We start from the raw sequence: 16,583 nt of genomic DNA on the forward strand, positions 1-16,583 counted from the left end.
AAGCTCCAAAGCATTTTCTTGTTCAAGTGGAACAACTCGTGAGATGTGGGAGGAGAAGAAAGTCCAGGCAGGTGTAATCGGGCTGTTTTAATGTACAGGGAGTGCTCTCTTTAAGGATCTGGGGGAACCACTAGACCCTCTCTGTCAGAAAGCCAAGTGCAGGTGCCAGAAACCTCTTGAAGACTGATTCCCACCCAGGACACATTCAGTCCTGAAGGAAGGATTGTTCTCTATCAGGTAAAACAGATCAAAAGTCAAGATCATTGAATGCCTCCTGGGCTTACCCTAAGGAGGAAGGCAGGGCTTTCGGTTTGGCAGGAAGATGCCTAGAGATTTTTTATTGCTACTAGCTTTGCCTTTTTCTGTTTATTGTTTTGGTTTGGTTTGGTTTGGGTTTTTTTAATTGTGGTTGTTTGTTTATTTGTTGTTGTTTTGGGGGTTTTTTTGGATGGACAATAAGGTGGATTAAGCAATTTTGAACCAAAGTGGTTGTGGCACTTATTATCATAGCTTTCATGAGGTACAACCAATCTTCAGTCCCATACCTGTACAGTTTCTGTGGAAGGACTGGCAATAGCTTCACAGCTATGGTGACAGTGATTTACTTGTCAAAGAGACATGGAAGAGGTGGTAATGTATGAGCTGTGTCTGGCTGAGTTTTTATCCTGAGCCCGATCCACATTTTGTGAGGTGAAGGGATGGATCCCTGCTTTCCTCTGCAGTCTTGGGTTGGGCTAAGGAGTTATTCCTCAAGTTCAGGTACAGCTGGACATAAAAGGAGTTATGTGTGAAACCTGTGTAAGTACTGGGGACCGAAGAAGGGCAAGTACTCTTTACCGCTGTGGGTAGGAGCCCTGACGTTCAACCAGAGGAGCTGTCTTCTCCCAGAGGGACCCAAAGCCAGAAGGAGGGCAGGAGGGAGACCTTGGGGTTGCTGCATCATGCACGTCCCCTCAGGCAATTTGGCAGGATGGATTTGTTAGAAGCTTCAGGGAGATTTCATTCAGAAACACCCACTATGTTCTCATCCTGGTTGTCTCCATTTCTGTACTTCCGATCAGTCGCTCAGGTTTTTCGCTGCTGCCCCACCAGAATGATTCCTCTGTACCAAAATCATTCATCTCTGTTCTCTGACATTGTGATTTCTGGCCTCCCAGACTAGGGCTGGATTTGTTCATGAGGGAGGATTTTATTATGGAAGCATGATAAAACACAGCATTCCTGTGTGGTACATGGCATTTCTACCATCTGTATATTGTTGCTTGTTATACAGTGAGTTTTCTTCTGTTGTGAGAGGAAATAGCCTTTTAAAAAAAATTAGCCATATGACTAGTATCAATGGGCTTTTAGATAAAATGCCATGGGCTATTAATTTTATCTATAATTTCTACAATGGTTCTAAGTTTTATAATACAGAAGTAGATTGCAAAATGAAATGCATACAGACATGAGACCATTAGGTACTGCAAACTGTCATTTTTCATGTTAACAGACTATTTTGTCAGTGTTATGCAGAAGAAACGGTGATATATAAAGAAAAAAATCCTAACAGATCAGTCACCCTCTGTCCTTTTCTTTCTCTTTTTTTCCTTTGCATTTACATCTAGCGATCCTCCAAAGAACCTGGCTTCACTTTTAGCCCTCAAAAAAATCCCTGAGCTTCTCTTTTCTTCTGGAGTCTCCTTGCATACTACAGATCTGTCATCTTGCCTGATCTGTAAAGACTTCACAAATTTCCAAGTAACCGTTATAAGACTTGAGGAATGCTCTATGAAAGAAAAATTATGAGAACACAAGGATTACTTTGCTCTCAGGAGATGCCACTGAACTAAAATCAATCATATGAATTAAAGGCTTTTGACAAATAAATAATTCATACACACTAAATTAATTAATGAATTTCCAGGACAGGCTCAGCACATTTTCCCGGGTTAGCCATCAGCACATCAGCAGAGCCGTAGCAGCTCTGCCATCTTTGCTCCCTATAGTCATGATTCAGATTCGGAAACAGGATATGATTTGCATAGTACTTGAGCATCAGTGAAAGGATTTTTTTTTCTTTTTTAGTAGCCAAAATAAGGCTGTATACATTTTTCACTTTTTATTCTCCCCCCCCCTCCCCTTGCAATACACTGGGAGCAAAGCAACTGTTTCTTCATAAACACTCCAACTACTGTGTTGAATAGAGTTGACATTTACATAAATGGATTGCAGTGCAGTTGTTGAACATATACAGGGATGATTCTCTAATCCCATTTTAATTAGATGGATGTTGCAAGCATACAAAAATCACAAGCCTCGCTCCCTGTGGTGATGCCATACTGGCAAGGAATCAATCACCACGGCCCTGGTTGCCATGGAAACTGATAGCTCCTGCACCACCATCTAAGTGGTAAATGATTGGTGGTGCACTCGTAACGCAGGGAGAGCAATGAGTTTTTATATCCTGTCCAGCAGCTGTGCCAGAGAGTTAATTAAAAGCAGAGAACATGAAATAAATCTAAATCTGTGAAGAAATGAAATGTACAGTACAAATTGAATTCCCGTGTTGGACAGAAATTAATATGCAGTGCAAACCACAGAGCTGCCTGAATAAGCGGCAGCTATGAATCCTGGGAACTGGTACCTCTGTGGCAGCTAAAACCCAAAAGTGGAGAGAGCACCTCCTTATCTTATTACCTAAACAAGCGCTTCCTTCAGTGCTTGTGTTGACTGATGCATGCAAATTGCATCCTCAAATGTTAAAGGTTTGCACAAAAGCAGGAAGGACATAGCTTAAGTAAGATCTAATTAACAAACTTAGCAACTGCAGTTTATCAGCTGTGAACATGATGTAAGTAAATGTTTGTACTGCTGTACTCGAATTCGCCAGGCAACCTCTATGAAAGTCAATGTGTTTTTATTGATAAGCTGTGAATTTCAAATTCATATTTCAAACATCACAGGTACGGTAACAGTCCCTGAAATGCTTTTCTCACAATAAAATTAGTTCTGCATAAAATATTTTTTGGTAGAGTGGGATGCAGCTGACCAGGCATGAAATACCGAGCACGAAGGCTTGAGTCTCCCGCAGCCCAGAGTTCCCCTCCTCAGCACCGCCGTCCAGGAGGCAGATCTCAGTGAGCCGGTCTGCACAGCTCCCTTCTGGCATGAGGTTTAACCACTCGCACGTGACAAACACAGCGAGTGGGCAAACACACCACAGCTGAATTCACTCCACTGTGCAAAAGTGAAATTAAGCAGGAAAATGCTAACGATGAGGAAGTTTCATTCCAGCAGCAGATGCAAGCGTGTCTTGACCAGCCGTCTTTGAGGATGAGCAACAAAAATGACTTTAGCACTGACACAACTGAGGCTTTTTAGGTGCTTTGCATCTTTTATCAAACCTTTTATGTTCAGTGATTTCCCATGCTAGCCTACTGGGTAGCCTGGTTGGGATGAGCCCTGGTCAGTTTTTCCTCTTTTCCAGTCCCTCACTTACCTGCTCGTCAGTGAAGAGTCTTCCAGCTGATGTCAGCTCAACAAAAGTCTGAGGATTTTTCTCAGACCTCTGAAACTTCTTGAGAAAAGACAAAGCTGTTGGACCCATTTCTCAACAGGAAGCTTTGTATGGTATCCTACCACCATACTTTTCACATTCCTTATCATTTCTCCAAAACAAGTAAAATACTGATTGTCTCTAAAATCCCCTTCTTTTTGGCTTTCATCTGAAGATGAAAATATTGGTCCATTGCGATTTTAGTAGGTGTTTTACAGCTGTCCATGGAGGGCAGACACAAGTAAGAAACCTATCTCAGGCAGCAGTTATGACAATTTCCTAGCAACCTTCCACTGTGAAGCTAGATGTCAAAGAAACTCTTGTTTTTACCTTTCCAACAGTGCACTTCCTACTGCCTGTAATATCTTCTCCAGCAAAAGAAGCAAAATGGATCTCCTGGAAGACCACAAGTCTAGTAACTTGTGAAGTATTACAGTTTATTTTGTGCAGTTTAAGTAATGTGTTGCACAAATTATGTCATAAAAAGGTGCTGATGAAGACTACTCATGGTTTCTCTTAAGCCTTCTTGCCACTGTGTGTTCATAAGCCATAGGCATAAATGGAAGCAAAAGCCTTAACGAAGTCACCTTAATAAGAAGTTAATAAAACCTCTCAAACACATCTTCAGTGATTTTTTTGTCACTTTATGTAAGTTGCAAAAGAATAAAAATCCCTGCTTTGAAAAAAGACACTTTTCCCTAAAGCTTTTTTTTTCCAAATTAAAAGTAAAGATACAAGAGAGCAATTTGAAATTTAAGAGGAAATTTCTAGGCGTCTTGGACACCACATGCCATAAAAGGGTATTTTATACCAACTTGTGGTGGAATTTGGAAGGTTAATTTAAACATTATTATAGCAGAGGATCCATGCAATGGTCCTCAGGGGTTTAATCTTATGGTCTTTATGCATGACTGGTTGATATATAAGTCAATGATTTTGGGCAGGAATTGCCAGATTTTTAGTGGCCAAAATGAATGAGAGCTATAGTCACTGATGTTACACAGTTGAGAACCGATAGAGTGATAGACACTACTGCATACTTGAAAAATGAGTTCATGCCATGGAAAATCACATTGACTCTTAGCCTGGGAAGAATCCCTGTGGCATGTACAAAATAACGTGTAAAGAAAGGCTTAATTAGACTAAATTAGGTATTCACTCCCATACAGTAAAGAGGAAAAACAGGACACTTGTTAAGCCACTATAGTTCCAGCTAAATTAACTTCATATGTCCTGGGAAGAGTATATGGACGTTGCCCAGTTGTGTAGGCATGGAGTCAGGAAGGCCAAGACATGGCTGGAGCTGAATTTGGCAAGGGACGCCAAGAATAATAAGAAGGGCTTATGCAGGTATGTCAGCCAGAAAAGGAAGGTCAAAGAAAGCGTACCCCCCACTCCCTGGATGAACACGACTGGCAAACTGGTAACAACGGACGAAGAGAAGGCTGAGGAACTTAACAATTTTTTTGCCTCAGTCTTTACTGTCAGCCTCTCTTTCCACACCTCTTGAGTGGATGGACCTCAAGGCAGGGACTGGGGGAGTAGAGTCCCTCCCACTGTAAGAGAAGGTCAGGTTCGTGACCACCTGAGGAACCTGAACATATGTAAGTCTACGGGACCTGACAAGATGCATTCCAGAGTTCTGAGGGAACTGGCTGATGTAGCTGCCAAGCCACTCTCCATGATATTTGAAAAGCCATGGCAGTCAGGTGAAGTCCCTGGTGACTGGAAAAAGAGAAACATTGCATCCATTTTTAAAAAGGGTAGAGAGGATGGCCCTGGGAACTACCAACCTGTCAGCTTCATCTCTGTGCCTGGGAAGATCATGGAGCAGATCCTCCTAGAAGCTACGCTAAGGCATATGGAGGACACAGAGGTGATTCGAGACTTCACCAAGGGCAAGTCTTGCCTGACCAACCTAGTGGCCTTCTATGATGAAGTGACTACGTCGGTGGACAAGGGAAGAGCTACGGATGTCATCCATCTGGACTTTTGTAAGGCCTTTGACACAGTCCCCCACAACATCCTTCTCTCTAAATTGGAGAGATATGGATTTGATAGATGGACTGTTCGGTGGATAAGAAATTGGTTGGATGGTCTCATCCAGAGGGTAGTGGTCAACAGCTCAATGTCCAGATGGAGATCAGTGACAAGTGGTGTCCCTCAGGGGTCCTTATTGGGACCAGTATTATTTAATATCTTCAACAATGACATAGACAGTGGGATCAAGTGCACCCTCAGCAAGTTTGCAGATGACACCAAGTTCAGCAGTGTGGCTGACATGCCTGAGGGATGGGATGCCATCCAGAGGGACCTGAACAAGCTGGAGAAGTGAGCACATGTGAACTTCCTGAGGTTCAACAAGGCCAAATGCAAGGTCCTGCACCTGGGTCAGAGTAGCCCCTGCTATCAAGACAGGCTGGGGAATGAAGGGATTGAGAGCAGCCCTGCAGAGAAGGACTTGGGAGTACTGGTGGATGAAAAGCTGGACATGAGCTGGCAATGCGCGCTCACAGCCCAGAAAGCCAACCATATCCTGGCCTGCATCAACAGAAGCATGGCCAGCAGGTCGAGGGAGGTGACTCTGCCCCTCTACTCTGCTCTGGTGAGACCCCACCTGCAGTACTGCGTCCAGCTCTGGAGTCCTCAGCACAAGAAGGACATGGACCTGTTGGAGCGGGTCCAGAGGAGGGCCACAAAAATGATCCACAGAGGGCCACAGAGAGATGAAACACCTCTCCTATGAAGAAAGGCTGAGAGAGTTGGGGTTGTTCAGCTTGGAGAAGGCTCCAGGGACACCGTATTGTGGCCTTTCAATACTTAAAGGGGGCTTATCAGAAAGATGGGAACAGACTTTTTAGTAGGGCCTGTTGTCATAGGACAAGGGGTAATGGTTTTAAACTAAAAGAGGGTAGATTTAGACTAGATACAAGGAAGAAATTTTTTACAATGAGGATGGTGAGGCACTGGAACAGGTTGCCCAGAGAGGTGGTAGATGCCCCATCCCTGGAAACATTCAAGGCCAGGCTGGATGGGGCTCTGAGCAACCTGATCTAGTTGAAGATGCCCCTGCTCATTGCAGGGGGGGAGTGGACTAGATGACCTTTAAAGGTCCCTTCCAACCCAAACTATTCTATGATTCTATGACTCTATAATTAACTAGTTACTGACATAGTTTTAGTTGCACCTATTTTTGTCTGTGTAGTTGAAGAGATATCATACAGTGCATGCCAGTGATCAATTTTTGTTAACATGTACAGTAGCTTGGAGAGGAGTATTGGCCCACTGAGTCAACTATTTGACAAGTTACACCTGGAATTTGAGTACTAGTACTGTAAAGATATATTTTCTGAACCACTGGCAACTGCCAAAGACAATTGTTACTCACTGCCTTATTATATTATTATAGTGTAATTATATCATTATAGTCTTCTAATAACAGTGAATAGTGTGTTAAAAAAAAAGTTGGAGGATGCAAAAAAAATCTGTAAGTGGTAGTGTCCTGATACTACGTATACTGTATGAAATGAGTATGTATATGTTGGAGAAGATGATGTAACTTCATTGAGTAATTTCTAGTGAGGATGTATCAAGCTGTAGCGCTATATGTAGTACCGAATTTGCGTAGTACCGAGATGCGCATGCATCTGGGACAGAAGAAATTATTTTGAACTTGCTCCTGATTTACATATCTATGTATCTGTTGAGTTTAATGAGATTCGAACATGTAAAACAAAATGAAACCAGAGTAGGGCCTCAACATGAAAATTAGAGGTGATGAAAATTATCAGATACTAAGCAGCTGTTAATCAAAAGAACTGAATATTGAAGACAGTCTACTTGCTATAAGTTGGTTGTCAGTGAAATGAGGGCATCCAACAGTTCCATAACCTTTAACAAAAGCTTTGGATAGACGACATTACTGTTGATCATTATTATTGATTGGCATTGCAATGTTTGCTCTGTTGCACGAGTTCACGGGTTCTGGTGTCACCAAGGGTGGTCAGAGTCCAGCTTGCTCACCACTGCTTCTATTCCTGCTGAAGAGTGGTGGCATTGTTGGGCATATTTGGGGGGGGGGGGGGGGAAGGGAGGGGGGAGGGAGAGGATGGGTATGTGGTCTTTTTGCATGCATTTCTCCCCTTCCCTGAAGTGAGCTATCCCTTAAGAGGAAGCTTTCTTCCCACACTAAAACTACCCCAAATGTCAAAATTTCCACATCTGTTGATTGAAATAGCTATCTATTGAAGAAATGACACTTAAGTTTCTTGTCTTTGTTTAATATTACACTACCTATATGTCACTCTTTTGGATGTGTGCTATGCATTATAGTCTTGGACTAAGCTCAAAGCCTAGTTCTGATTGGTTTTGGGGGCTGTTTTATTAACATCTTCTCAGCACTGCTCCACTGCTGAGGGTGAAATTTTCAAAAGACTTTGAAGTAATGTAGTCTCCAAGCTCTCTGTCAGTGGGAAGTTGGCAACTAATTCACTTAAAAGCCTTTAAAATACCACTTTGTTCTCAAAAGTGCTATCAGTGGTGGATGGAAGGAAAAGTTGTGTTTTGCCAACATTAATGGTGAAATTACCTTTGCTTGTTCTTTTAGGAGGGATCGGTGTTTTGCCCTCTGTGTTCCTTAAGGCAAGGAATCTGCAGGAAAAAACCACAAGAGTTACAGAGGAGTAGGTTTCTGGTTTATATCCCCTTCTTCCTCGGCATTGACAAAATATTGTTACTTTCCAGATGCATTGCAATACAAATTAAACAGTAGGAGTAAAGTTGGGTTTATTTGCCTTAACAATCTTGGCTATCTATTGTGAATCTGCTAATTTAGAACTCCTAGTTTAGGGCTCCTGATCTACATCAATTCAGCCTTAACTGAGTGCTCCAAGCATGCTTCATTAGTCTTTAAGTAGTTAACATTGTGGGTTGTTTCATGGTATAGGTGAAGAAGAAAAGTTCACACTACTTATTTTCTTGTGTAGTAACATTTACCAATACTGACCTCTGCAGTGAAAACAAACATACTTAAGTTTTCTTTGCCAGTCCCATGCCAATACACTGGGCAATAAATAAAACCTTACAGAATCAGATTACAGCAACCACAATACAGAATTTTGTATTTTAAATGTAAAATTTTAACAGCATAAATAAAAAAACAGGACAACTGTTTCACCTATCAAATACTGGTATGTTACAACCACAACAGTTTCGTCACCTAAGTTTCGTCACAACAGTTTCGTCATCATTTATGTTGATAACACATTTGAATATAACAAAGAAGGTAGATGGTGGGTTCAAAATCATAGAATCATAGAATCATAGAACAGTTTGGGTTGGAAGGGACCTTTAAAGGTCATCTAGTCCAACCCTCCTGCAATGAGCAGGGACATCTTCAACTAGATCAGGTTGCTCAGAGCCCCATCCAACCTGACCTTGAATGTTTCCAGGGATGGGGCATCTACCACCTCTCTGGGCAACCTGTTCCAGTGCCTCACCACCCTCATTGTAAAAAATTTCTTCCTTATATCTAGTCTAAACCTACCCTCTTTTAGTTTAAAACCATTACCCCTTGTCCTATTGCTAAAGGCCCCACTAAAAAGTATGTCCCCATCTTATAAGCCTCCTTTAAGCACTGGAAGGCTGCTATAAGGTGTCCCCAGAGCCTTCTCTTCTCTAGGCTGAACAACTCCAACTCTCTCAGCCTTTCTTCATAGGAGAGGTGTTCCAGCCCTCTGATCATTTTTGTGGCCCTCCTCTGGATACATTCCAACAGGTCTATGTCTTTCCTGGGCAAGGAAAGGAAATGCTTTCTCAAAGAAAATATAACAAAGCTGTGAAACTCGTTGCCCTAATATGCTGTGGATGCTAACAGTTTATTTGCATTCAAAACCATTTGTGCTAGTTTATTGGGAAAAAGTCTGTTAAATGGATGTGTACCATCTCAGCATCAAAAAGTCACTAAGATTCAGCTCAGTGGAGGCAGGGACCATGCAACAGGAGTGCATCCTGCTTGCCCTCCTCTTATGCTCTTCCATAGACATACACCGCTGGCTCCTGCAAGAGACAGGGTCCAGGCCTTGGCAGAGCATTGGTCTAACTCAGGACAGCAGTTCTTATATTCTCGTTTAAGTGTAAGAAAGCTGACTGAGGTTTTTTTTCCTCTTTACATGTCCTTGAGCCCAGAGAGGAAAAATAATGTTTTAAAAGGTTTGGGAGCCTTTCTAACAAGAAAATACGTTAAATGTTGCAGATTTTCTGTAACATAAAAATATTCCTTCTGTAATCTCCTGTTCCTCCTTCCTCCCTCCCAGCTCCAACGCACAGCTGCCATACTTGCAGCATTTCAAAGGATGTTTTCAGGTCCTTTCAGGTTCTAGTTCCTGTTAAAAGAAAAAAAAAAAAAAAGAAAACCTAAATCAGAAGCAGTTTGACACCCCCAGTAGGAACTAAAACCTGAAAAAAGCTTCAGCCACCTGTGAAATGCCTCTGAATGCAGCAGCTGTGTGCTCAGAGGATGAGACAGCATTCACACTGCCTTCCTCATGTCATGAGTACACATATGGACGATGCACCGTATGGGTGTGTAGATCATTTCTGTATTTCCTCTCCATCTGAACAGTTTGGTCAGGTACATGAAAAACCCTCTCATTTTCCTTTCCTGAAATGGTAGTTACTGAAGTGGCTTACACAGAACTCAATGCATTGGTAACTGAAAAAGCAGGGTGTCGTGGTTTAACCCCAGCCAGCAGCTGAGCACCACACAGCTGCTCGCTCACTCCCCCCCCATGGGATGGGGGAGAGAATCAGAAGAGCAAAAGTGAGAAAACTCGTGGGTTGAGATAAAGACAGTTTAATAGGGAAAGCAAAAGCCACACACGCAAGCAAAGCAAAACAAGGAATTAATTCACTCCTTGCCATGGGCAGGCAGGTGTTCAGCCATCTCCAGGACAGTAGGGCTCCATCACGCTTAACGGTGATTTAGGAAGATAAACGCCATTATTCCAAACGTCCCCCTCTTTCTTCTTCCCCCAGCTTTATACACTGACCATGACACCATATGGTATGGAATAGCCCTTTGGTGAGTTGGGGTCAGCTGTCCCGGCTGTGTCCCCTCCCAGCTTCTTGTGCACCCTCAGCCTACTCACTCGTGGGGTGGGGTGAGAAGCAGAAAAGGCCTTGACTCTGTGTAAGCACTGCTCAGCAATAACGAAAACATGCCTGTATTATCAACACTGTTTCCAGCACAAATCCAAAACATAGCCCCATACTAGCTACTATAAAGAAAATTAACTCTATCCCAGCCAAAACCAGCACATTCTCCACCCCTTATTCCATACCATTTATGTCATGCTCAGGTCCCACATTATCCAGTACATCCTCATTAACCACCACCCCACTTCCCATCTTTTGATATAATACACAGATATCGTTCCCTTCATCTATGGACCACCCTTGTGAAATGTCCATAAAATGTCCATAAATGGCCACAAAATGTCCACTGACTTCATTTAGTCCATGACTTTGGGCTCCATCTGTTATGATGGTCACTCAGGACAGGAGAGGTGGTGTGTTGCGTGGAGTTACTGGGCACCAAAGCCAGCTCAGGGCAGGTCACTGCTGCACTTGCACTGCTTCTTGTAAGGCTTGTCCTCTGTTGGTTCAGGTGGTTCCTGCTATAGTAATTCCCATAACATGCAACTCAAATCCCAGGTTACAACAATTTAAAGGTATTTCCATTACAATCTCCACCCCTGGTCCCTTTGGACCAGACCATTGGGTTTAACATTGCAACGAACTCCTCCCCTTGCCCCTGCTCTGGCTTGTACTTATCCACTGACTGCAGTCCCTTAGATGTGTACCTGCTCCAAGCGGAGCCTTATCGACGTGCCACAGTCTCTCCAGGGGTATACCTGCTGTGGCGTAGACTTATCCACAGCTGCAGTCACTTTGAGATGCACCTGTTCCAGCGTGGCCTTCTCCATGGGCCACAATGCCTTTAGAGATATACCTGCTCCAGCATGGCCTTACCCACAGCCACAATCCCTTTAGAAGTAAACTTGCTCCAACATGGCCTTACCCATGGCAGCAGTCCTTCCAGGTGTGTACCTGCTCTGTGTGCTCCAGTATGACCTCATGCACAGCCACTGATGCTTCAAGGTGTACCTGCTGCAGCATGGACTTATCCACAACCACAGATGCTTTGAGCTGTACCTTCTCCAGCGTGGACTTATCCTTGGGCCACAGTCCCTTCAGAGGTATACCTGCTGCAGCACAGACATAACCATGGCCACAGACGTTTCAAGATATACCTGCTCTGGCATGGGCTTATCCATGGCCACAGACACTTCAGGGTGTCCTGCTCCCACATGGACTCATCCACAGGTCACAGTCCCTTCCACTCAAGTTCACACTGGAGTTCCAGCCTGTCCAGTGCAGCAGCACAGAAAGAGCAGCGATGCCCTGGCCATCTGCCAGCGCAGGCACATGGCCATTGCTGTTATCAACATGTTCCCCGGCACAGCAGGGTCAGGTGTACAGCAGCACAGCAGCACGGCAGGCAGCATAAGCAAAAAGCAGCCACTAACGAGCCCGAGACTCTACTAGACAGTAAGGCAAGCAAGCCCTATGGCAGGCACAGGAGCCTGTTCATTCATAGCTGAACAGCAATAACAGCTATAAATTCGATCTAGCACATTCCAATCAAACCTGATGTTATCTCAAAGCCTTTGAGCCCCACGTTGGGTGCCAAAAAGGACTGTCATGGTTTAACCCCAGCCAGCAGCTGAGCACCACACAGCCGCTCGCTCACTCCCCTGCCAGTGGGATGGGGAGAGAATCAGAAGAGTAAAAGTGAGAAAACTCGTGGGTTGAGATAAAGACAGTTTAATAGGGAAAGCGAAGCTGTGCACACAAGCAAAGCAAACCAAGGAATTCATTCACGCCTTCCCATGGGCGGGCAGGCGTTCAGCCATCTCCAGGAAAGCAGGGCTCCATCACAAGTAGTGGTTACATCATTCCGAACATCCCCCCTTCCTTCTTCTTCCCCCAGCTTTATATGCTGACCATGACACCATATGGTATGGACTATCCCTTTGGTCAGTTGGGGTCAGCTGTCCCGGCTGTGTCCCCTCCCAGCTTCTTGTGCACCCCCAGCCTCCTCGCTGGTGGGGTGGGGTGAGGAGCAGAAAAGGCCTTGACTCTGTGTAAGCACTGCTCAGCAATAACAAAAACATGCCTGTATTATCAACACTGTTTCCAGCACAAATCCAAAACGTAGCCCCATACTAGCTACTATGAAGAAAATTAACTCTATCCCAGCCAAAGCCAGCACACAGGGTCAGATGCTTCACTCCTAAAAATGGTGCAGCTCTGCTGTATTCAGCTGCTGAAGAGGAGTGGCAAGCACTCCTGTGTATACAACAGTACACTTGTGTGATAGGTAGATTGCTGAAAAGGGAAACTAACAAGGATGAAATAAGAATATAGCAAATACATAATGAAGGGAATGAGAGCAGCAGCAACATAGCCGTGCAATGGAATCTTTTCTCACCCCATTTTTACTACTACGTCAATGAGATTTCTTGTACAGGCACAATCACTGAGATTTGAATTAGCTTCTTAGCATTAGAGAAACCTTCAGGTTGAAACCATTCACAGTAAAGTTCACAGAAAATTCACATTCGGTTGCATGAAGCAAGGATGCCACATGGCACTGGCCAAGGTGAGGGTACCAAAACTGTGCCTTGCAGACAATGTCCATATTCATGGTTCAGCACAAACACTAAGATTAAGCCAGGCTGTGTATGTCTTTCATAATTCATGAGTCAGAAATCTCAAAGCAGCTGAAAATTCCCCCGTTATATTGATAGGTTATTCTCACTAAGCCACCGCATACACTTAGCCTCTTGAATGCACAGTACAGCACCAGCCCAGCTACGCACGTGGACATTAGCCCTTACAAGCTCTACTGAGTGCTTTTCTCTAGGGTGCTTTGACAGGTCTGTCAAAAGAAGGGCTCTAAACTATTCCCAACGAGAATTAATCAAATGGGGAAAGTAAATAGTGAGACAAACTAGCAGAAATTAATTTCCAGGCTTTTGAATGGGCATGTTCTCTATGCCTCCTAAATATAAATCCTAGAAAAGTTAACAGAAAGGCAAGGTAATAAAACTTCTATATTTTTAGACAATCAACATACCTGAAAAAGATAAAAGATTGCTCTGCTAACAACAGGATGTGTTAAAATCATATAGAAGAGATTATGCAGGCTACTTAGTTTTACAAGTTCAAAAAGTAATTTCTGCATAACTGTTCTGGTGCCATCCCCATTAAATTATGTATAGCTTTCCACAAGTGCCTCTAAAAGCCTTTTAAGAGCACACCTTTCAGGTTAGTCATTTTTCTTAATCAGTTTTCAGACAGCTGTAAGTCACTCTGACCTATGTAAAAAATTCTAGAAAGTGTGGAATTTTCTCTTGCTCCTGTTCAAAATCAGTTTAATTCCACTGAGTTCAGAAGATTTGTTCAGTTTAAAAGTAGTGGTAATGAGATCATAAACAGAATCATTGTTTTGTTATTTATTAAACTATTTGAAATGAAGCAAAGAGTCCATCCAAAAAACCATTTCCACATCAATGTGGAGGAGAAACTTTTTAGTGATGAAGGAAGGGAGGGGAAAGGGAATTTATTTTCTCTTCTGTTTAAAAATTGTTAGGATGTGTCCAGGTGCCCCCCGTTAATAAACAGTGAAAAATTTTAATGGCAAGCATTCAAAGAATGACTAGCAGGACAATCTCATGGGATATGTACATACCAAAAAAAAAAAAAGAGCAGGTCTTGAATACAAAGGACAGCAGTACTCTTTTCAGGGATCTGAAGTCAAACAGCAGTTCTAAAGGGAGAAAGAGAGACCATCATTTTCCATCACTTTTAATCCAGTTCCTGCTATTCTGTTTCAGAGAAAAGTCCAGAGCCCTTAGCCTCACAGATTAAGCTGCAAAGTAACAGTGATTAAATTAATAAACTTGTTTTAACAGCCCAAAGTGATGAGATGGTGCCAAAGTCTGCTTCCAGTTACACTTGTGGGGCCACAACAGAATTACAGAAAAATCATAACTCATATAAACTACTGTTGATGTTAGTTCACAGTTGATAGCTAACAGTTCATAGTGAATAAAGGTCAAACAGGAACAGTGTTTGACCTTTGGAAATTAGGCAGGCTTCTTTTGTAGACTTTCTGCTGCATGGTATGAGCTTTGGTCTGATTCATGGTTGTTTAGCTGATTAAATATGGACTTCTTCACAGATTTCTTACTTGCAGTAGTGAGGTTGTAGATGAAGAAAGATTCCATCCATTCAACTCTGGCAAAGAACTACAGAGAAAGAGAAAGAAATTGTATGGTAGTGATTTTCCTGGAAGTGCCAGGGACAACCCAAATCTTCTGCCATGTTACCTTTACATGGTATCTATCTTTTCATAGTTAACCTTTGCTAGCTATAGCTTGCAAGACTTTTCCCTTCAAAGTCACAAAAAAATGGGAGATTTTAAGAGCAAATGGCACAATTTCCTTGAGGACAAAAAACATGGCCTCTTACCTTTTTTTAAAACAACATAAAACATGGAATGAAAAAAGTCGGGATCACACTTGTTTGGACAAATTCCATCAAAATTCTGAACAGCAATTTTTTCCCCAGATTTATCCTTTGATTACTAAAAGTACCATTCAACATTTTTCTCTTTCATATAATTAGTGACAAACTGTGGGACAGGCAGTGTACATGAGCAGGAAAGTATACGATACCAAATTTGTATTTTTTTAACCTTTTATTAATTTTTTCCATTACATTCTTTTGCATTATGAATATTTACAGTGGGAGCAATATTAGGCAGTGTAACAGATGTAAAAATTGCTTCATGCCCCTTACCTGATAGAGATCAAACATAGCTGCATTGAATGAAGATGAAATTTTGCTGCCTGATGTGAGGTAAGGATCTGTTGAGTATCTTCTGTGTGCCTGCCAGGGATGTACCCAACTCGATTTGTTGTTGTTGCTGTTGGAACTGATTCCAGCTGGCAATGCACTCAGCAATGAGGTGCTCTGCTATTACCTTTTTAGAAGGGCCCACTAGCCTCCAAAAGCTATGAAGAAACTGAATCGCAGCATTTGAGACACGCTGCCAAGGTATCATATTTTAACAAATAACCATGCACCAGCCAGCGTGCAGAAACTGGCTGCATATGCTCTCAGAGCTGGTGGCAAATGACATGTAAAGCACTTTAGCTTTAATTTCTTTTGCTGAGGTTTTGCCTAATTCTTTCCCATTTTTATCTGCATAAGAACACATCTGCACTTTTAAATTTCCAGTTTCAAGCACACATTAGTTCCTTTTGGCCAAATTTTGTGGCAGCAGTTCAGCTGCATTTTGGAATCCTTAGCTCTATCAATGAGAGGTGAGTTCAGAAAATCTATCCCCTATTTTAGTTGCTTTGCTGGGAATTGCAAACTGCTAAGCTCTTCCATAAATCCTGTCCTTTATATTTTGCTTAAAGAAGATACAAATAGATAGTGGACTAGTTCTAATGGAGCCAGTAGCCTAAAGCTGTAATAGTCTAAAATAACCCCATGGAAGCCTATGATACTGTCACAGAAAAGTCTCCAGCTTCTCCAGCTGAATCAGGGACAGTTACTTCCTTTCACAGGTGCTTCTCAAAGCTCACATAGAATAAAATTTTCAGGATATTGCACCTGCACTGCTGGTATGACGTGATCATTGACTACAATTTAAATTTTTCAAGGTCAAATAAAAGTTTAGCTAGAAATTTACATCAGACAAAAAACTCCATTCTTAGTAGCAAGGTCTTTTAAAGCCTTTTCTAACTTTTGGCAGTGATATACTATAGGCTGCAGGCTCACTATGTCTCTTCAGCAGGTCATATATTTTCCTTTATGCTCAGCCGAGTGGAGCTAAGATCAATTTTTAAATCACATTGCTATATTATCCATCTTTACTGTTGCAGACAAGGTGGATAATTGTTTGCTG

This window comes from Mycteria americana, chromosome Z, assembly GCF_035582795.1.
Source record: "Mycteria americana isolate JAX WOST 10 ecotype Jacksonville Zoo and Gardens chromosome Z, USCA_MyAme_1.0, whole genome shotgun sequence".
Taxonomy (NCBI): domain Eukaryota; kingdom Metazoa; phylum Chordata; class Aves; order Ciconiiformes; family Ciconiidae; genus Mycteria; species Mycteria americana.